Consider the following 24,303-nt stretch of genomic DNA (forward strand, 5'->3'; position numbering starts at 1 on the left):
TACAATCACCTTCAAGAAACATGGCTACTAGAACACAGCTCTACAGTTTCAGGCACTTCCCTCCAACCTAATACACCTTAAACTGAAAAGGTGATATCTATATAATGCGTAAGAATAACCTACAGGAAAGCCTCTCGGCCACTGACACTTTATTTTGTCTTATTTCTCTCTTTGAGAAAGATGTTTCTGCCAGTTCTTTATGGTTGTTCAAAGTTTCTATTTGCACTAACCCATTTTTTGATAAAATCCTTTGGTGGCGAGTTCAAAGGTTCTGGGCAAAATCAAATTCAAAATTGATTACTGCCAGAGGTGACCTATATTAGACCTTAATGTGGGCAGGGATTAAGAGAAATACAATCAGGGAGACCCCTGAAAGATGACCTAGTGGAAAACATGTACTAATCTATATATCTGGGGCATTTGAAAACAATGGGAAGATAATCTGCTAAACGTACATTTCAATAACTTTCTTAAATGTGGTAAAATATATTTATAAACAAAAATTAGGGTGAGGGATTACTATAGAGTCTAGAAAGTGTTTACAAAGTCAGCATTTTAGTATACATCTAATAACTTTCCAAAGAAGCAAGAGAGAGAGAGACAAAATGGAGTAGGTATATATTTTCTATAGTCAGTATCTTTCTGGCTGATGTATATTTTGAAGAGTCAGAATCCTCTAACTTTAAAGAAGTCTCACAGAATAAAAGGTTAATGAGTAGTTTTCCCTGACACTACAGTCTGAGTTGGATAATCTTTCTGCATGCACTGTATTTCCCTATTGTCATATTCATAACAATGCAATATATTTCTCAAACTGCTACTATTCACTAGCATTGCTTCTAGATATTTCTCTACATTTGAGGCTTTATGTCTTTTATTAAATTGCAGACTCGGATTCAGTGGGTTGTGGAACAGCCTTGAATTTTGCCCCTTCAGCCTCTTGTCCCAGGTGATGTAGATGCTGCATGCTGGGGACCATTTTGATTAGTACGACTCTAATAGTAAAAAAAATCTCACAAAGTTACAAAGTGAAGCTGTCTTGATCACTTAGCACCATCATCTAGTAGGGTGGCTGTCATGAATAGGTGCTCACTAAGTATGTACTTATCAAAATGAAAATGAAAAAAAATAGAATTCTTCTTTACAGGACTGGGTGTTGGGAATAAATTGGAGATCATTATTAATTTCTGCAGTATTTTGATTCTGTGTCCTGATCGTGGCTGTTTGAGAAAAATAGATTCTACTTTGTCTATGATGTATATAAAGCCACTGCTTGGTTCTGCTAATGGGACAATGACTGCTGGACCCAAGTAGTCCTATTTTCTTCCTAATCATACACGAGTGATTTGTAGGTAACTCGATAAAGTGATAGAAGGGCAACAAGTGATAGAAGGTAGATAGATGGCAAGTATGTTTCGTTTATATCCGTGAATCTTAACATCCATTAAATAAGATTTCCTAAAAGGGGAAGAATTCCATAATGGTAGGAAATGATACTAAGGATCTCAAATACCAATATTATTATGGGTTGTATATAATATAGTTGAGTGTATCTTAGGAAGATAAGATGTAAATAAATACCTTAGAGCAAAATAAAGAGAAAAAATTATAATTATGCATTTTCTAAACTCCAAAATTTGAACCATGGAAGTCCATCACTCTGGTTGTACTTTCACTTGTCTTCTCATATTTAGAATCATTTCATTTCTATACCTGATATAACCTTAGAATCACTTCCCTAATTTTTTTCTGCACCCAACTTTTTAATCATCATTCTTGAGTTCCTAGGCGGCTGAACTGTGCCAGAGAGTCACACATCCTTCTAAGGATATACTGTGTAGAGTCACAGAAATCCCTTTATTAGTTTGGTGTTGATAACATGTAAATGCCATCAGCATTGTGATGAACAAACCTTGTTATCTCCACTCAAGCCCTAACTTCATCTTATTTACACTTTGCCTCCACCAGTTGATCTTGACCTGTAATTTACAGAGATAGATTTATTTTCCCTCCTCTTCTCTTAAAACCTCTTAGTGGGCAGGCCATGGTGGCTCAGTGGCAGAGTTCTTACCTGCTGTGCCAGAGACCCAGGTTTGATTTCCTGTGCCTGCAAATGTAATTAAAAACAAAACAAAAAGCCTCTTAGTATTTACCTCTTTACCCTTTTATTTGCACTTTGGTTTGTGAGGTGGAACTATCCTTCCTTGTCAAGATTAAACCCCTTCATCTGTACCTTTGACTTCAATCCCTCCTATCAATTTATAGGGCTATTGTTTATCAATCATGTTAGTATTTTTGTTTGCTATTAACACCCTCTATAGATAATATGGAAGACCTGTAAGCATTCTCCCATCTTCAGTACTGTAAAAAAAATAGCATATAGCATTTGATACATATCATCTCATATAATAAATTTTGCATGCTCAACCTGCTTAAGCAACCTTCTCATCTGCCTCCTTTGCTTTACATTAGACACAAGTTAATATTGTTTTCTTTTCATATGCTCATTTGCCTCTTGTGGGTTGCCCATGAGAATTTGCCTTGCAGACTTGAATCAACTAGAGCAAAACTGATCAATGACCCCAGCTTTTGTGCTCTGAAATCCATTGCCACATTTGCTTAGAAACCAAGTTTCCTATGAACTACTTTTAGCAGTCAATGACATGACTAAGTATAGCAGGGATATTCAGAAAGGCACCTTCCTGGGTGCCATACAATTCCTGTGACAGCCAACTGTAGTTAGAGGACTCGCATATGGCCTTTTTGAATCTTCATTAGACTACATGGGGGTCTGAGAGCTTCTACTCACATTCCCTCCCTCACTTCTCCACTCAGGGTTCGACTTGCAACACTGTCTAATAACTCTCTCAGCCTTTTCTTGCCTCCTCTCATTATTTCTCACAGGCATTTCCCTTAATAAAATCCTCGTATGTTTAATTCTGTCTTGGTGTTTATTTCTTGGAGGATCTGGACTAACATACCTGTTAAGCCTAAACTTTATTCTTAGTGTCTTAATGAAGATGTTCTTTCTAAGGTCACCAATAACTCTTCAAGATCCAAATCCACTCCTCATCCATTTAACTACTCTATTGCATTTGTACTTTTGTCATTGTTGTTGCTTTTTTACTTTTTATTAGAGAATTTGTAGGTGTACAGAAAAATCATGCAGAAAATATACTCACATATGCTCTCCCCACACTCAGTTTTCCCTATTATTAACATTTTACATCAGTGTGGTACCTCTGTCACAATTGAGAAATGTTATTATTATTATTATAGTATTAACTATAGTCCATAGTTTGCATTAAGGGTTCATTATTTGTTTTGTACAGTTGTGTGTTGTGATTGTTGTTTTAATTTTATTCTGGTAATATAAATAAGCATAAAAACTTCCATTTTAACCACTTTCGATATATAATCCAATAGTGTTATTCACAGTCTCAGTGTTGTGTTACCATCGTTTAACCATTTATCCCTTCTAAAACCCTGTCTCTTTTGGCTTTTGCTTGGCATCCACTTATCCTTTCTATCTTTCATACTATATTATTTTCTGAGTCCTATTTTTGTTTCATCTTATCTCTCAAACGTACTTCCCAGTGTTCTTCCTTGAGGTAATTCCGTTTTCATGCTCTATTTTCTCCTTTCTTAATTCACCCATGCCCATAGTTTTTAACCATAATTTTTCAGAAAACTCCTAATATCATATGAAAGATATGAATTTTCTCTATATTTTAGAGAGTCTAGATAAAAAGACTATATAGTTTTTGTGGACTTCAAATTTCATATTTAGCACATCTCAATATAAATTGACTTGTAAACAAAGTTTTTAAACTAGCTTTTACTTCTGACTTGCCTTGGAGCACTCCAAATTTAGTCTCAAATTAAAGAGGGTAGAGTAGATGTTTTCATTTTTAGATCGCTTTTCTTATATTCGGATAAATTTCCTGCACTATAAGTCCTGCTTTCTGGGAGAGAAGCTGGAGAAATCACATTCCCAGATACCCTTCTAAATTGGTTGGGACCTTGGTTCTGCCAATTAGTTATCATATGAGGGTTAGGTTCCAGGGTGAGGAAAGTGCAGAGGCAGTTGCATATGTGGAAATGTAGACTATTTAGAATCTCTATTTCTCTCCATGGACTCTGCTCCAGCCAAAGCATATTCACCACTCCATTTATACAGCCTTTCATGCTTCTGTGCATTGAACATGCTTCCACCACCTGCCAGTCTCTATTTCTTACACCTCTCCACCTACAAACACTTGAGCCATCCCTCAAGGCTTGTCTTGATTATCTATTCGTGAAAGTGTTGTCACTGCTTTCTGTCATTATATACCCACGTGCATTGAAATAATCACCATTGAGAATATTGGTATTGTTGAATCAAGTGACAAGCTTACCCCTGGTATTTCAGGACCTTTAACTAGAATCCAGCATTATGTATTATTCTCAACTGTATTTCCTTGGTTTTTATTGTTCAACATACTTAAAAGCTTGCTCCAGTCCTTCTTTTTCGGCCAGTCTCTTAAATCTAGTATTGCTCGACATACTTAAAAATGTGCTCCAGTCTTTCTTTTACGGCCAATCTCTTAAATCTGCATGTTCTTCGCAATTTCATCCTTCTAGGCATTCATTATCCAGGGATAATCATATCCATTTCCATGTTTCTTTTTCTCAAAACTTTATTTTCAGCCTAGTTTTCTTTCTGAGACTCTGAACCAACTATTCTAATCACTCCTAGATACCACTTCTGGATTATAACATTGATACTAAAAACTCAATTCCATCATCATTTTTCTTATATCCTTGCACTCTCTTTTTCCTAACTCAGTGACTCATTATACCAGCTATGCTAGCCAATATACAAACATTAACATCTTGTTCCACCTCATCCTGTGCACCTCATAAGCCACCAAGCTTTGTAACTTTTATTTCCTTTGTCTCTTGATTCATCCTTTCCATTCATTTTAACTTTACCATAATTGCATTCCACATCATTATTTTCATAGGTTTCAGTTGCACCCTCTTAACTGGTATCACAGTTCTTCCCTGCCTCTATCCTCAATACCCCCGTGCTGTACACAGAGTGATTTTTTATGAAGTGCAAATCTAACCATGGTCCTCCTCTGCTTAAAACTTCTCAATGGCTCCCAACTGCCTAAGACAATTTCTGGTATGAAATACAAGGCCTTACAACCCCTTCAGTTTCATCTTTTACCTTACTTCCCCTTCAGACTAAATGGTCTAACCACCCTGAAGGATTTCTGCTTTTTAGATATGCCATGTCCTCACTTGACTCAGAATTAATCTTTCTCTACTTACTTCTTCAGCTTGGTAAATGTTCTTATTTCCTCCCTAGAAATTTGCAACGATTCCCCTTGAGTAGTTTACAAAATCAATGTTCCTCCTATATTCTCATAGAACCTGGTTCTTTCTCTTTATAGACTTTAGTACACCTGTCTCTATTTATATACTATTTTTTTATCCCTCTCTTGACTATACAAGATTTGAATTCTTTCTTGCATGCCCCACCTAATTCCCTTATTACGTGGAATATTATAGGCAATCCTTAACAATGAATGCACGATTGAATGAGTATTAAATCATTTCTAATCCCAAAACTGATTTTTGTATCTTCCTTTGAAACTTCCTGGCAATTTCTGTACCCATGTTGTTACTTATCTTTTAGTAACTTGAATTCATTATTTGTGAACGGTACCTGCCATCACTAAAACCACTGCTGCAAAGTGAGTCACATCTCAGATGAATGTAGTTCTACTGAGTTGTTGTGCTAACAGATCTTTTCCCAACCTATATCAAAGTTAACGATATTCCACAGGGAAACCAAAAGGTCAAGTACTGATCACACATTACTGATCACAGCATCTGCTGATGTTTCTCCAGAATTTAAATCTGCAGATGAGTACTACCTTCTTGCCATTAATATACTTGAGAGAATTTGAAAAGAAGCTCAGCATAATCCTTTTAGAAAAAGTCCCACATGGCAGAGTGGAGACAAGAGATTTCTTCAGTTACTCTTCTGTTTGTATAATGCGTTTTTAGTTAAGTATGTAACAGCGAGAATATGAATAGTCAGTTTTTATTAATGAATGAGATAAAGCAACAGACTTGAAGAAGAGTGACTTGATATGCACTTAAAATGACTGGTTAGGTACACAGAGAGAAACACATTCTACAGATATAATCTGGTCTGAAGATGTCTGTGGGGCCTCCAAGGTATTATTGAGGAATACTGAGATCTGGTTTAACATAACGCATCAGTTGCTAAGCATCAAAATCTCTGAACTGAGTATATAGCAGAACAGTTAATATTTTAGATAACCAGAAAGAAATTGATCTTAAAGAGGGCAATTCCTTGATATACTGCCCATTTTCATTCCAAAGGTGTGACTGAGGATTATTCTACTGATGCAACTTGTTGCATACCTATGATTTAAATGCTAAATAACAATTGCTGTAATGGGGCATGGTGGAAACATAATTTGAATTAATATACTTTTGGGCATAAAATGCTCTTTTGATTTAGAGAAGCAAGGGTTCAGAAATCATGATGGAAACAAAAGGGAAAAATAACTAAGTAGGAGTGCTCTAGCACATTGGACAAACTCTAAATAGCATGTATTAAATAGAGGTATGTACCACTATTTTCTACTACACTGGAAAGCAAACAGCATAACTCATTTCCATCTAGTGAGTTCCTATTTGCTAAGTGACAAAATAAATAAGCTAATGGACATGTACTCTTAAGACTGTGCTAACATAACTAAAAAGTGGTAACATATTCATAATCAGATATGGAAGGAAATGGAGATATCATTGGCCTATCCTTTATATCATAATCACGAACTTACTCTTTCAAATGAAGCATTCTGCAGATGATACAACGCTGACTAGATGAGAGGCTCCACAGTATAGACATTCTATTTTTTTAATAATTGCATGAAAATGTCATTTAGTATCAGATAAACTTCTTACACAATACTTAACCCTTAACCCCATATTTAAAATACAGCCAGTAATTGAATAGAAGAAAGGGAACTGAATGCAATATGTAAGCTGCCAGGATTTAGTCCATTCATCATTGCAAGGTACAGCTAAGTTAAATTTAAAAATGTCCATTTCCCAAACAACAGCAATTAAAAAGACCACATTTTGCATGTCAGACTTCAATCTTAATCTGGTTCAGTTCTTCATTTTTCTTTGTAAATATATAGAGAGAGGCACTGACTACATTATGGACCAAATAATTGGTCTATGGCTGCTAACTAGATTATTGTGAAATTTGGGAAAATGAAGGTAACTACACAAAAATGAAGCCTTCGACTAAGGCATTTCACATCACGAAAAAGAAAAATCTGCTTGCAGTATCAAAGACACTGAACAACTGAGAACAACAGATTCCCACATACTTGGATTCATGACTGGTAATTCAACTGATCTTTCTGTCATTTTCTCAATATCATACTTCCAAATTCTACCATACATGACAGCAAACCACATTCCCAGCCATAGGAAAATTTTCAAATTGCCATTTCCTCTTGTATCAGAGAAGAAAGTACTGGCACTTCAGAGTGAATGCAAACCACATCTACTGACCTGGTGACCTCCTGCTCAATCCTCATTCTCTCCCCAGTAATAGTACCCAGGATACTTCCTGACTAATGGCTATTAGAAGAGAAGAATTGCTACATGACAGAGTCTTGTATCTGATTTTTATATAAAATTTAGTGTCTATACTGGGGGTAGCTGTCTTCATAGTTTCCACTCCATTTTCAAAGCTCATAACTTAAAAAAGAGAGAACTAGTTCTTTAAGGACACAAAAGAAGATTCCAAGGCCTTTGAAATACCTTGTATAATAATAAGAGGAAAGTGTTTTAGGGCAGGAAAGTTTTCATGCCATTTTTTGAATGCCTACAATATGCTATGTGCTGTTAGGTATTTTACATACAATGCCTCACTAATAAAACAGCAATATAAAATGAGTATTATTATTCTTTTATGCCTGTGAAAATGAGGGCATGAGCTAGGTAGGTTACCTCAAATCACACAACTTGTTAAAAATGGAGTCAGTATACAAATCCATATTTTTTTCACATTAAGCCCCATATTCTTTTCACTGTGTAATAAAGCACCCTGAGTTTGGGTATGTCTAGAGAAAGGTGATAAAATCACTTAACACTCATATTTAGGCCATACTTTATCATGCTTCAGTAAATCCCTTTTTAGGTCATTTATAATTTTTTTATAACAAAAGGTCTAAACTGCCATCCATGCGTATATATTTAATATATTGAAGAAACTTCATGCTTTTCTTCAAGTAAGATCACTTTTTTTAGTTTGACTATTGATTTTCCTTAGGGCAAACAACACTATCAGACCAGTTTTTCTTTTCCAGAGAGTCTTTGGGGGAATAAAGAACTGGCACTATACATAGACCATATCAAAGGGGACACATAAAAGTTGATATTTTCTTTTTATTACTTGAGAAAAGTGCACAGTGGCAATTAAAGTGCCTGAGACTCTGAGCTCAAATCTATTTATTGTCGCTGATAATGGGCACAATGAGAACATGTGTTCTTTTTCAAGAGTAGAGAAGGCTTTAATAGCCTTTTAAGTGAAAACAAATAGTGAGAAAAAGCATGCAGGAGAGTTCCTCTTTGGAGGTGCAGAGGATGTACAAATCCCATTATTTGCTAATAGGATGTGTGCTATTGCCTCCCCCTCATCACTTTGAAACTGTTTCCAGCTTCCCACATATCTCTCAGAAGCCAGTCTCCCCGGTGGCTGACAGCAGGACATCCATCTGTTTCATAGCTTCTTTTTGAACAGAATCAAAAAGATCATATAAAATGCTATTGGGTGTTTCCAGTCCATACGAAAGGCATAAACATTTATATTGATGATACATGACATATAATTATGATATATGATATTAACTACCATCTTGAAAAGTTGCCTGTAAAGTGCTTATTTGAAAAGTTGGGTGAAAGCAAAGCTTTATTCAGGCAATTCTCACATTCCTGAATGCTAAGCTGTCTGCCATTGCTGCTTCCTGTTTCTTTGTGTTACTCAGCAAGACTCTGATGGTGGGAATGTGGAAAAGTGGGAGAGTGGACAGAAATGGCTGAGATAAAGGAAAGGCGATCTGAAAGATGTGCTCTTTTAGCCTCTGTTTATTACACATATTTGAAAAGATGGGGAGCTACTTCATCAAGAACATATCAGAGGACTGCTCCTAAGTTCAGGTAAAAACAATAACCAATAATTTTGGAAGAGAAATGGGATATCTGTTGCTGCTGGCTTTGCACCCACTTAGTATTCAGTGGTTGTCAGTCTTGGTTGCACACTAGAAATACTGGGGAAGATTTTTAGAATCCTGAGTTCTAGGCCATACCCAGAACAATTCAGCTAGAATCTCTGGCTCCCCAGATAATGCAATGATGATAACTACTGAGCCAAACCCTCCTGGTCAGCCGTAACTTTGTGGATGTATTTTCTTATGTAAATCTTAAGAAACCTGGGCCTATCTAGTCCAATCTCAGAATAATATTGTGTTTGAGAGATACAGATGAATAGCCAGAAGTAATTAAAAAGAAATTTCAACACTTACTGAATTTTAGTGCTTATATCAAAAATCTTTACTAAATTGGAATATAGGTATATAAACATATGCACATACACACACACACACACCCTTATACGTGTAATTTTCATTATCCCATGGTAAGGCTAATTAACTATCTTGGTAGGCTTATTAAGAGCATCTATTTATTTAAATATAACCCAATCTCTTTCTCTTTTATTCGAATGTCTAATTGGCTCTAAGGGATTTGACAAGCTAATTGCTCATACTGGTAGCTTCCATTTTAAGGTATTAAACAGAACTCAGTATTTGACTAAGAAGTTTGAATAATTCATGTGGCCTTGTAGGTAACATATGATAGTATTATTTCCTATTAAGTAAAAGCCTGTATTAACTCCCATAAATATTTTTGATGCATATTTGATTTTCTGACTCGTAAAGACGGAACAATCTCAAAATACTAGATAAGAGTATTATAATATTCCAATAAAATAGAGTAACTGTTATAGCTGTTACTGCTGCCTTCAGTATTTCAACTTTCTAACTTCTTTGAAATTTTAGAACACTTTTATATATATGATGCTAAAGAGAAAACAGTAAATATTTGGCAAAAAAAACCTGGTTGGTGACTCAGCCTCGAGAATTGTTAGCTGGATGAACTTGAAAGGTAATGAATTCTCTAAATTGGGTTTCCTCTTTGGAAATATGCTTAATGTGGTCCAGAGTTGTTGAAATAAAATTAGAATGATATTATATGTGTGCAAACTTTTTGCAAACTGTAAAATAGCACATAAATATAGGGAATTGTTATTACTACCTTTACTGATGATGATTATCTGACAACTACAGTGTTCTAAGCATTTTAAAAAAGTTTTGGTCACCTACATATGGTAGGTGAAGTTAATTTTCATTTGCATGAATTTCTTTAAAGTGTGCAATTAAAGACTCTAGTTCCACTCAAGAAGAAATAAGCATAATTTTCCTGTCTCTCACTGAAAGCCTCTCAAAAACATAGATATAATGTACGAAGTAACTATCAGAGGACTCTGAGAAATATATAGTTCCATGTGGATTGGTGAAGGAAACCAGAATTTGAAGTAAATCCAAACCAGCAGTGATCGTCCTTTCTACCTCCCAACATCTCCCAGCTAGATACAAAGGCAGTATTAAACCTGAAATTTTTTTGCATAAAGATAGAAAAGTCTTCAAGAGAAATCTGATCTTTCTGTTCTAAACAATGGGAAAGTAAGCCCCTAAGTTCCAGAAAAAGTAGAGGGAATCTCCTGACTCGTGGTTGCTATTGCTGTTCTTTCCCACTGCAGTCCCCAGGAGGTAAGACTCCACATTGCACTTGCAGTGGTAAAATACTAAATACACTGTCAATAACAAGTATGTCACATTTAATTTCTAGAGCAACCAGTAAAAAGATAATCAAAGAGATATAGTTCAAACCACAATTGAAATGGAAAATTAAAACAGAATTAAATTAAAATTGAATACTTAAAATAATTAAGTAATATAAAGAAGGAAAGAGAGGGAATGTCAGTGCAACATAAAACAAACAGAAAATGAATAATGTAATGGTATTCCTAAATAAAAACATGTTGATAATTTCATTAGATGTAAATGGTCAAATCACACCAATTAAAAAGCAGAATTGATCTACATGAATTAAATAAAAGAAGCAAAACCCAACAATACACTGTTTACAACAAACTTACTTAAGTACAACGAAATAGGTAGGTTAAAAATGAAGGAATGGTGAGTGGGCCATGGTGGCTCAGCAGGCAGAGCTCTTGCCTGCCATGCTGGAGACGTGGGTTTGATTTCCGGTGCCTGCCCATGCGAAAAAGAAATAAATAAATAAAAATAAAGGAATGGTATAAGATACACAATACAAATCTTCATCATTATGTATCTCTCTTTATCCCTCATAGTTTTCCTTACTCTGAAGTTTTTATCTGACATTAATATAGCCATTTCAGATTTCATTTGATTAGAGTTAATGTCATATATTTTCTGCACTTTTAATTTATCTAGAGTTCATATTTCAGGTAGTGGCTTATAGTTGGATCCTTTTTTTTTATTCCAAACTGACAAACTCTTTTTAGCTTCATGTATTTTGACTGTTTAACCTGTAAAATAACTGTTGATAATTCAGTATTATAAGATACCATTTGTCTAGCTCTTTTCTTTTCAGATAGAAAAGGCAACTGCTCTGTTTTCCTTTGTTCCTCTTTTGTCTGCCTTAATTTGAATTAATCCCATTTTACCTCCACAATTAGTTTATTATTTGCATCTCTTAAACCTTAGGGTTTACAGTATACCTCTTTAATCAATTAGAGTTTATCTTCAAATAATACCATAGAATTTCTTATTTAGTGTAAGGACTTTACAAAAGCATACTTTCAATTCTTCTTTACCATTGGCTTATTCTATCGTGGTCAGATATGTTACACAGAATAGATTACTACAGTTTTTTGCCATAGATAGTCAGAGTTTTATTGTCATACACTTAAACATAGCAAGTGCAAGTGTAGTTCAGTGATAGAATTCTCACCTGCCATGCTGGAGACCCGGGTTTGACTCCTAGTCCATGCACTTCCCCCAAAACAAACAAACAAACAAACAAGAACTCAATAAATGGTGCTGCAATAACAGGAAACTCATGTGGAAAAAAGAATGAAATGTGATCCCCACCACAGCATATAAAAAGTAAAATTTAAAAATAATAAATTGCACTGTTTAATCTACCTTCAATTCATTCATTTCTAGCACCTCTTATTTCTTCATGTGCATCTGAAATCTTTCTGGTATTATATTCCTTCTGTATGAAGATCTTACTTTAACATTGTTTGTAGGGTAGCTTAGATGGCAGTGAATTCTCTAAGCTTTTATGTTTCTGAAATCAACATTTCATTTTCAAATTTGAAAAATACATTTTGCTGGGTATAAGATTATAATGAACAATTTTCCTTTGTCTTTCAGCATTCTGAACAATTCCTTCCATTATCTTCTTACTTAGATAGTTTCTGGTGATGTCTGCTGTTTTATCTCAGTGCCTCTGCATTTAATGTTTTCTTCCTTCAAGATTTTCTATTTGTCATTGGCTCTCCATTGGTTTGATTAAGATATGTCTAAGTGATTTGCTGTTGTGTTGTTTTGTTGCTTTTGTATTTATCCTGCTTGGTGTTCTCTGAGCTTTTTGGTTCATTCTTGGCTATTATTTCTTCAAATATTTCTTCTGACTAGCTGTCCTGCCGTCACATTTTGTGATTCCAATTATGCATATTTTAGGCTATTTATTACCCTACATCACCTGGATGCGTTGATTTGTTTTTTGTTTTGTTTTGCTTTTTTGGTGTTTTTCTTTGGTCTTTTTTTATTTCAGTTTTGATGTAATATATTGATCCATCTTTACACTCACTGATTCTTTTCTATACCACTTTGAGGTGTCTATTGAACCCACAAAATTTCTTGGTTATTGTGTTTTTCATTAGTTATATTCCTATTTTATGAATCCCTATAGTTTAATTTTATTTTAGTTTTCATTTCTATGTGGAAAATATTCACTCAATATGGATTCATGCCCACCATTTTAGCAAGAATATTAATATATTAATCATAATAGTTTCAAATCTTTGCCTTGTAGTTCCAAAATTTGCATTATATCTGAATCTAGTTTCATTGATTTTTTTCTTATTTGACAATGTGTTGTTTCAAACTTTTTTGGTACATACACCTTATAATATTTTGTTTATAAAGCAACATTTTATGTAGAACAGTAGAGACTAAGGTAGAGTGAAGTAAAGAATTTTCTCTCTCTGTTCATCTGAAAATGGGCATAACTTCCCTTCCACTGAGTTATTAGAGTGGGTATTGAGTCAATCTAGCCAGGAATTGATGTGATTTTTTGATTTGTTGTTACTGTGGTTTCCTTCAGTGCTTCACAGGCTTCAGATTATATAGGTCTTACCTAATTTTTAGGGTAGAGGCTGGTTTGCCAGTGGTTTTATCTCTGTACCTGTTCATCCCCAAGTTTAAGTCTTCCTTTTGTGCTATCTCTCAAAATGATCTTGTCCTTTTTCTAGAAGAAAATTGCTGTTTCTTGTTATTAAATGCTTGTTAGCCTTTTGATGGGATCATGGAGTGGATTTTCACTCTTGTTTTGAATCAGACTAAATCTTAAGTGGGCAATGGGTCCCTGGCCCTCAGGGATGGGCATTCTCAGTGAGTTTGACCCATCCTCAGCTATAGTACAATTCTACTTGTTTGGGTCCAACAAGTATGTCTGCCCTTACCCTAGAATAGAGGCACTAGTTTTGTTTCCCTCCCTCAGCAGCAGTGGGTTTTCATGAGTTCTCTAAGAGTATAGCAGAATCCCCCTCCCCCCTAATTTTTTCTTTCAGTTAAAGCCCATGTTATATAGGAAATAGAGGGAAGAAGAATCTGGGTAGGGGGCTGTGCCTTTTTATAATGGTTGCTCTTCCCCTCCCATGTCTGCTCCATGAGGGATCCCATCTAGGAGTCTTGACCACCTTTTTATCCAAGTACCCAGTGAGGAAAATTGCCTGCAAGTGGATCTGGATTCCTATCATGTCAGTGGATTCCAGATATTCTATACTATCTCATTAGTCCATAAATAGGCTTTACCTATTTGTTAAAACTTTTAGCTGAAAATTTCTTTCTATTGTTTAGAGGCACCTGTCCCAAGGAAACAAATACTCCTTTCCTGTCTTTTCTTTGAGGTGCTTCTCTTTCCTTAGATTTCAGCTTATTTGATGGCTCTGACCTCTCTGACAGAATCAAGAAAATTGTAGATTGGTCTAGAATATATTGTTGATTTTGTTGTTGTCTAACTGTTAGAGTGATACTCTTTTGGATTTCCACACCCCAAGTTGAAGGCTTATTTTTGAATGAATTATTGGGCAAAAGTATTTGTCTTTCCTTCCCAGATTTTACAGGGAAGACCATCCATTAAAAATATTTTAAGTAATTAAAGCATGTCTAAAAATTGAGAAATGTTCTCTGAAGTAAAAAAAAGATCTTTTTAAAAAGAATTCTAATTTATACGATTGGAATTGTGAAGTGAGCAGAAAATAAAATGATGCTGAGTTTAAAAGTGTTTGAATTAAAATTTGTTAACTGCTAATATAATAAGGTGTCTAACACCATTTTCTGACATTTAATGGCTGACAGCTTTTAGACCTTCCTCTTCCTCTTTATCCCATGTCTAGGCAATCTGATAGGAAAAATTAGGTGCTCCCGCCTTTTATGCTGATGGAAAAGTCACACCATGTAAACCCTTTGTCATGCTGTGTGGGAGCTCTCTCTCTGGATACACTACATAACTACAATAAAAACCCTTAGCAAGTCTCCTTTCTTTGCTTTTCAAGTCATTTTTGATATGCTTGGGAGGCCTGTTCTTTTCTCTCCAGAAAAACCTCAACAATATAAGTAATTAATCTTTTCACATCTTCTTTTTTTGGGGGGGGGGGATCAAAGCAGGTATATTTCTATTTGATTACCTCATATAGAGGATAGTGTGGCATGGATGGATAGTATGAATGACAAACAATACAAATATATTTTATTTGAAATAAAAATGCTTATACAGCTCAACAAGTCACTTAGAAACACTCTTGCCTGACTGTATTACTGAGCAAAAACAAAGCTGAAGCACAATCACCCTTCTTTTTGACATATATTTGGAGATAGGTAGGAAGATACTATTGGTTTTTAAAAAACAGACTTTCCTTTAAGGCCTGACCATAAAAGTATAAACAATGTAAATGAATCCATCATTACCAGCTGTCATATCATATCTATGTCACCTGTGTATTCTGAGATCAAACACACATACCTGCCAATATACCTGGGAAGGGTTGCTATATCACAGTTAGGAATGAATTCTTGGCAGGCACAAGTAAAGAAGAGTAATTAAGAAAAAGTTTCACACCATATTTAGAATAAATCACTAGTATTCTCTTAAATAACAGGTTACAATAGAAAGATACCAACTGGAAGTTACTCTTCTCACTTTGTTTCATTTATACTTTTTATTCGTGATTTACGCATTTGTTTAATTCAATTGCTTATAGTACAATCCTGCCACAAAAGCATTAAAGCACAAGGTACTTATTATTCCTTCAACATCTGTGTTTTCAAGTTTTATACTTACTCTACTACATCCACAGTATGTCAGCAGTTCTTGAATGTTTTTAAAAAAGAACGAATTAATGAATTACTTCATTAATTATCTCCTTCCCATTTGGTACTGTTATAGTTATATAAATCTGCATTTTTAGAAGAGAGTTTTACCTGTTTTGTTTTTTTCACATCTTCCTGTGTGTGTAGCATCATCAGTTTCGAAATCTGAATCAAATTTTGAATGGGGGTCTGTCTTACTTTAAGAGGACTACTATGACAAAAACCACAGAATGGCTTGGTCTAAATAACAGAAATTCACTGCCTCATAGTTTTGGACACTAGAAATACAACATCAAGGTATCAACAGGCCATGTATTCTCCAAATCTGTAGCATTCTGGTGGTGGCTCAGTACCCGCGTCTGTCACGTAGTGAACTGTCTCTTTCTGTCTACTCTTTGATTTCTACTGACTGATTGTGCCCAGATTTCCTCTACTTCCAAGGACTTCAGCCAGGTTTAAGGCCTATCTTCCTTCAGCTTGGCCACTCCTTAGCCAATAACTTATACAATGGACCTATATACAAATGGGTCTACACCCACAAGACTGGAGGTTGGGATTTGAATGTTTCGTTTTTGAGGAATATGATTCAATTCCAAATGGCTCCATTCTGATACTTCAGGGTGTCTACAACAGCTAATATTTACTTCAATTTGAGTCTGCATTCTTAACAGGAGTTTTGGGATACTCGCAAATAAGTTATACTCTTCCTATGCAAAGATACTTGTTTGGATTATAAATAGGTAGAAGTATTTATATAAAGAAGTTAAACAACTATGTACCGGTTCACTCTTGTTCTTTAAAATGTCTTATTTTGTGACTCAGAAGTAATTAAGGTGAACCATGCATACGTATTTTAACTATTTCCAAGAACCTAAGGACGTATAATCTCATACTTGATGTATCAGGCCAAGTCTCAGGAGGAAACTGATGACACACTTAATTTGAGGGGAGTTTAATAGAGAGACTATTTACAAAATTGTGGGCAGAGGTGAAGAAAGCAGAAGAGAGAGCTCAGTACTCAAGTGAATAGCAGTAGAGGCCATGATCAATCTCAGAACTGAAGAAAGGGTAGGAAGGAAGTTAACCACAATATGGGCAGGAGGAGGCTGGTGGAGATGGAGTGAGGTTGAGGTGTTCAGTGACCATGTAGGGAAGGAGCCAGGTGAGTAAATAACTTGATTTCACTTTCTGCTCTCTCTTTGACCTCCCACAGCTCATCTTCTCCACACCCTGCCACACCCAGCATAGTAAAGATGAACAGAGAGGAGGACTGGAGGTGCAAAGAAAACAGGCCTAGAATGTTGGACCTTCGTTATGCTGTAAATAATCCCACAAATCTGCTTTGAAAAGTATCTTTACCTTTCCTCTTAACAGAATGACACATTCTTTGGTTTGATTATACATAAAGGTAATAATATCTTTCATGTTACTACCAACTTTTGTAAAATCCCCTTTCTAATTCGTTCTTACATTGTTGCCTATCAGGTACCTAACATCTTTAGCTGATAGGTTTTGTCTATTTGTTCGTTTTTTGGTTTGCTAGGGCTTTTTTTGGTTTGTTTGCTTGTTTTAAGATAAAGCATCCCCTCAATAAATAGAGGCAAGGATACTAATTCTGGAAGTTATCCCATATCTTCATAAGATATGGCTATATTTTTCTTAATTTTGGACTTTGTGATGGCCATACCTCACTACAAAAGATACACTGATTTTCAAGTCATTCCATGTTTAGACCAAGAACAATTTTGGCATTCTTGCAGTGATTTTATGATATCAAAATATTAGTAAGTGCACACACTTGAAATAATCTTGAAAATGGATTTTATTATTTCCCCTTTCTAATCCAGTATTTTATTAAAAAAAAATTTAAACACATTTAAATTAATATAAGCCAAGCTAGAAATCTGAATCCATAGGCCATAAAGAGAACCTAGTTGATTGTATTTATTTTCCTTCAGTTCAAGGAATTCTTTTTTACCAAGCATCATCTTTCTCATGCTCTCATTCAGATTTTGTTGGGTAGTAAAATTAGTATAATGTATTTGGATTTTCTCTGATGTATCATAGCATGTCCTGGCAAATAAGGTTCTGCTCAATTGTTGGAAGAAAAAATATGTATTTTTCCAATCTCATGTATCTTAATGAGGTGATACTGCAGTGCAACATATACTCAAAAAATAGAAAACAGGAAAATCTCTAGTACTCATATACCTAAAGTAGTTATAATAATTATAATAACTTTAGAGTGGTGTAAAATGCTTGTAAAAACAGACTTTCTTGTAAAGGAAACATCTGTTTGTTCAAAAAATATGTTTTCTTTCCAAAAACCTATTTTTTTTATCATAGTTGTTTAGCTAGATATTCAGCTATTCCATAGAAAGACTTGCATTAGGAAGGATGATGATTGTAAATTAAACCTATATGGGAAGGGTTCCAGAAAGATGGCAGAATAGGATAGGTTGAGTTCACCCCTGCTCCTAAGAATAGCTAGAGAAGGGACATGAAGGTGACCGAGACCTTCCAGGCTGATGCAATCAGCCTAACGTACCCCTTTCCAAACAGAAGCCTGTAACCCTCAGAAGGACATGAATAGGGAGATGGGGGCTAGGAAGTAAGCCAAGCTGCACTCCTTGAAGGTGCTACCCTCACCAATGCAGCCACATGACCTGTGACTCACCCAATACCCAATGTACCTGAATAGTCATCCTCCCCACATTCCCTTGCTCAGAGAACCTCCGCCCCGCCACCCCACCTCCATGTGTACCCACCCCCTACCCCTGCCCAAAGTGTGTGCATGCCTGCCCCAGCCCAACCCATCTCTCCTGCATAAGCACAGTCTCTCCCTGCCCCTCCTGAGACCCACCTCCCTCTCCATGCCCTCTGAAGTGGTCTCCAGTGCATAAAGGCTGAGGGCACATACCTTTGTACCAGGATACACTTGCCCCCCAGCCCATATAGTCATGTAACCCCACCCCACCCTCCCTGAGCTATGCACACATGTACATCAGTTTTTGGCCCTCTCAGATCCACACATATGCACAGCCCACAGTCATGCTCCCCAACTCTAGGCAAGTGCTGACCTATGCAGCCAGTCATCCTTCCTAATGCAAATATTTCTATGGATCAGCTGTGTGCTCAACCCACACAGACGTAACCCTGGCCCATTGCCCTTGAGATTTAGAAGGATGTACACAAGGCCCCTGCCTTCTAGACCAGTGCACACCAGATTCCTGCCCTGCCCCCTCCAGACTGACACATGAGCACAGACACATCTTCCCTGCTGCCAGGTGCCCATACACTCATGTACTGACTTACTGACTTCTTGAACTCAACGTATCACTGCACTGTTGTATCCCACTCAGCACCATGCATCCTGTTCCACATCCATCACACAAATATAAAGCGTTAGACTAAGGAAGGTAATCAACTTCCAAAGCAAACCAATCAAGATATTTACATGCTGCAAAGAAAATGGAAGATCACTAAGCACATCATGATGCAGACAAATATGGCCCAGCCTAACAACCAAATTAAAACACCAGAGAAGACACAGACTTTGGAACAACTAATCAAAGATGTTAATATAACAACTAAATAATGGCTAATGACATAAAGGAAATCAAGATGGCACTAGAAAGCATAAAGAGGAATTTGAAAGAATAAATAGAAAAATAGCAGATACCCACAGAGATTAAAAATGCTGTAGGCCAAATAAAAAATATACTAGAGTCACACGACAGCAGATTTGAAAAGGCACAAGAAACAATATATGAACTAGAAGACAGGACAATTTATTTCAAAACACTCAAATTAGCAAATGGAAAAAAGATGGAAAATTTTGAATTGGATATCAGAGAAATGATGGAAAAAACAAAGTGCGCACATATAAAAATCATTGGTATCCCTGAAGGAGAAGAGAAGTGTAAAGGGTTAGGAAGATTAGTAGAGGATATGATGGGCAAAACCTTCCTAACCCTTATACAGGACATAAATTTGCAAATCAAAGAAGCACAATGAACGCCAAATAAAATAAATCCAAATAGGCCTTCCCTAAGACAGGTGCTAATCAGTATATCAAATGTTGAAGAGAAGCAGAAAATCCTGAACGCAGCAAGAGAAAACCAATCTACTGCATACAAGGGAAATAGCATAAGACTGAATTCAGACTACTGAACTGTTGCTACAAAGGTGAGAAGGCAGTGGTATGATACATTTAAGATCCTGAAAGAAAAAGACGTCCAGCCAAGAATTCTGTACCCAGCCGAATTGTTCTTCTAAACTGAGGATGAGCTTAAAATTTTCACAGACAAACAAATCCTGAAAGAATTCAACAAGAGACTTGCCCTACAAGAAATACTAAAGGGAGTTCTGCCAGTTGGAAAAAAAAAAGACAGGTGAGGGAGGTCTGGAGGAGGGCAGAGAATTGAAGAGTACCACTGAGAGTAACTTAAAGGATAAAAAGAGAAAGTGCAAAATGAATATATAGATCTGAAAAATAAAATCCAAAAGACAAGATAGTAAATTCAATAAAGGCCTTTTCAGTAATAACAATGAATGTTAACAGAGTAACCTTACCAGTTAAAAGACACAGTTTGGCAGAATGGATTAAGAAATATAATCCAGCCATATGCTGTTTACAAGAGACTCATCTTAGACACAAGAATACAAATCAATTGAAAGTGAAAGGATGGCAAAAGATGTTCTATGCAAGTTGTAACCAAAAAAAAAAAAAAAAAGCAGGAGTAGTTATACTAATATCAGACAAAATGGACTTTAAATGTAAAGACATCATAAGAGACAAAGAAGGAACTATATACTAATACAATGGACAATTCACCAAGAAGAATCAAAAATCTTAAATGTTTATGCTCCCAATCAAGTAGCCCCAAAGTACATGAGACAGACATTGGCAAAACTGAAGAGAGTGATAGGTGTTTCAATAATAATACTAGGAGAGTTCAATACACTACTCTCCTCTATATACAGAACAACCAGACAGAGGATCAGTAAGGAAGTAGAGACATTAAACAACTTGACAAATGAATTAGACCTTACAGACATATATAAATCATTACACCCTAAAATACCAGGATATTCATTTTTCTCTAGGGCTCATGGAACATCCTCTGGGATAGATCATATGCTGGGACACAAAATGGGTCTTTTATAAATTTAAAAACACTGAAATTATTCAAAGCACTTTCTCCAATCACAGTGGGATGAAGCTGGATATCGAAAACCACCAAAGAACAAGAACATCACAAATAGATGGAGATTAAAAAACACACTCTTAAACAACCAGTGGGTCAAAGAAGAAATTTCTGAGAAATCAGTAGCTATCTAGAGAGAAATGAAAATGAGAATACAACATATCAGAACTTATGGGATGCAGCAAAGGCTGTGCTGAGAGGGAAATTTATTGTGCTAAATGCCTACATTAAAAAACAAAAGCAAAAATCAAGGATTTTACTGCTCACCTGGAGAAACTTGAGAAAGAACAGCAAACTAACCCCAAATCAAATAGGAGAGAAATAACAAAGATTAAAGGTTAAGTGAATGGGAGAACAAAAGAACAATAGAAATAATCATTAAAACCAAAAGTTGGTTCTTTGAGAAAATCAATAAAATTGATGGGCCACTAGCAAGACTGATAAAGGAAAAAAGACAGAGGATGCAAATAAACAAAATCAGAAATGAGAAGAGGTGCATTACCATAGACTCTGAAAAAATAAAAGAAATCATAAGAGGATGCTATGAACTAGTATATGCCAATAGACTAGACAACTTAGATGAAATGGACAAATTCCTGGAAACACACAAACAAGCTACTCTGACTGAAGAAGAAATAGAAGATCTCAACAAATCAATTACAATTGAGATTCAACTAGTCATCAAAACTCTTCCTACAAAGAAAAGCCTAGGGCCAGATGGCTTCACAGAGGAACTTTAGCAAGCATTCCAAAAAACTAAGACCAATCATGCTGAAAGTTTTCCCCCAAAAATGGATAAAAAGGAACACTACCTAACTCATTTTATGAAGCTAACATTATTTAAATACCAAAGCCAGGTAAAGATGCTATAAGAAATGAAAACTGCTGGTCAATCTCCCTAATGAACATAGAGGCAAAAATTCTCAACAAAATAATAGCATATTGAATCCAAGAGCATGTTAAAAGAATTATGCACCATGAACAAGTGGAGTTTATACCAGGAATACAAGGATGGTTGAACACAAGAAAATCAATTAATGTCATACAGCAAATTAATAAATTGAAAGGAAACAATCATGTGATCATCTCAACTGATGCTAAAAAAGCATTTGTATTAGGTAGGGTTCTCTAGAGAAACAGAATCAATAGGAAATATCTGTAAATATAAAATTTATAAAAATGTCTCACATAACTGTGGGAACATAGAGTCCAAAAACCATAGGGTAGGCTGTGAAGATAAGGACTCCAATGGAGGGTCTTGACAAACTCCACAAAAGAGGCTCATTTGCTGAGGCAGGAAGGAAAAGCCTGTCTCTTCTGAATCCTCCTTAAAAGGTTTCCAGTGATTACATTCACTCATTGCAGAAGACACTCCCCTTGCCTGATTACAAATAGAATCAGCTGTGGATGAAGCCAACATGCTCATGATTTAATTGTATGAAATGACCTCATAGCAATAGACAGGCCAGCAGTTGTCCAACCAGACAAACAGTTACCAACACTTGGCCAAGTTGACACATGATCCTGACCATGACAGTCCACCCCTTGTCAACTTGGCAGCTATACACATCATCTTAAACCATAACTAATTCCTTAATAAAAAAAATAAAAAACATTTTTTCCTTACCTAATAATACTCAACTGTCCTGCATATAACCAGAAACACATTAAATCTAACCAGAATAGGGTGCAAGTCCTTGGATGACAGTCATTCTTAAAGTTATTATCTTGCAACTTAAATAGTATAACATAACAAAACAGCATTCCATTCCTCATTTCTGTAATGAATCACGTGGTCATAGTTCTTATTTATCACTACCTTCTTCCACTACCTGCTCCATGTTCCCTTTACCCTCAACAACAACTTCAACTGGTCATAGTTCTTTGCCTGGTAGTGTGACTCAAACCTACATTCCTGAAGTTTCAGAGCCATTGGTAATCCTGCCTGGATTGGGTTGTTGCAGTTTTCCACTGATTTTAATCACAGAGCATGGTAGTACTAAAAGATGCCCTAGGGGATCTCCTATATCCCAGGAAAACTCTTCTTTACCTCCATTGTGTAGATGCAGTCTTATTTCCCCCTGATAGTCAGGGTCATTCACCCCAGCCAGTAATGTAATCCCCTTCTTGGCTTGTTGATCCAGGGGCATGAAAAGCCCACAGTGACAAGGTGGCAGTCTTAGATTCCAGTTCAATGGAATCATTGTTGTTTCTCCTGGTGAAAGCCCTCCCCCATGTGGAACTAAAACCTGTAGACCAACAGAGCTCAAGGTCACAGGGACAGGAAGCGAACATTTTCTTAGTGGATCACTAGGGGTAATAGTGTATGGGGCCACTCCCATTTCCACTCCTTGGTTCCTGGACCCATGGATCCTGGCTATGGGAGAAACAGCACCATACAGTGGATACTGATTCAGCGCATACACAGCTTCCTGGAGAACATTACCCCAGCCCTTCAAGGTATTGCCACCTAGTTGGCACCATAGTTGAGTTTTCAAAGGCTGTTTCACCATCCTGTCAATCCAGCTGCTTCTGGATGATGGGGAACATGGTAGGACCAGAGAATTCCATGAGCACCTGCCCATTCCCACACTTCATTTGGTGTGAGGTGTGTTCCTTGATCAGAAGCTGTAGCTGTCCACTTTCGGTTGGTACCTGCATAGCTTACCTCTGAATCATCTGTAAACCAGGCCCAAGTTTACTCTTCCTCAGTCAAGTCATTGTAAGGAGCTCCCCAAGAGGCCATAGCTCTGATATGGGAAAGGGAAGGTGATGTGGCAGACTGGAGGCCATGGGCATTTGGGCCATTTCTTAATGTAACTTACTTGTGACTTCAGTATCTGCTCTGGCCCTATCTCATATATACCATTTCCATTTTATGATGAAGTGCTGCTGTACATGCTGAACTTTATGGCTTGGTGGGTCAGACTATACCCAGCTCATGATAGTCAACTCAGGTCTCATGATAACTTGGTTGCCCATGATTAAACATTCAGTTTCTACTAAGGCCAAGTAGCAGGCCAAAAGCTGTTTCTCAAAAGGATAGTAGTTATCTACAGCAGATGGTAAGGTTTTGCTCCAAAATCCTAAGGGTCTGCATTGTGATTCTCCTATAGGGGCCTGCCAAAAGCTCCAAACAACATCTCTATTTGTCACTGACACTTCCAGCACCATTGGATCTGCTGGATCATATAGTCCAAATAGCAGAGCAGATTGTACAGCAGCCTGTACCAGTCACAGAACCCCCTCTTCTTCAGGTCCCACTCAAAATTAGCAGCTTT

The sequence above is a fragment of the Tamandua tetradactyla genome, chromosome 14, assembly GCF_023851605.1.
Source record: "Tamandua tetradactyla isolate mTamTet1 chromosome 14, mTamTet1.pri, whole genome shotgun sequence".
Lineage (NCBI taxonomy): Eukaryota > Metazoa > Chordata > Mammalia > Pilosa > Myrmecophagidae > Tamandua > Tamandua tetradactyla.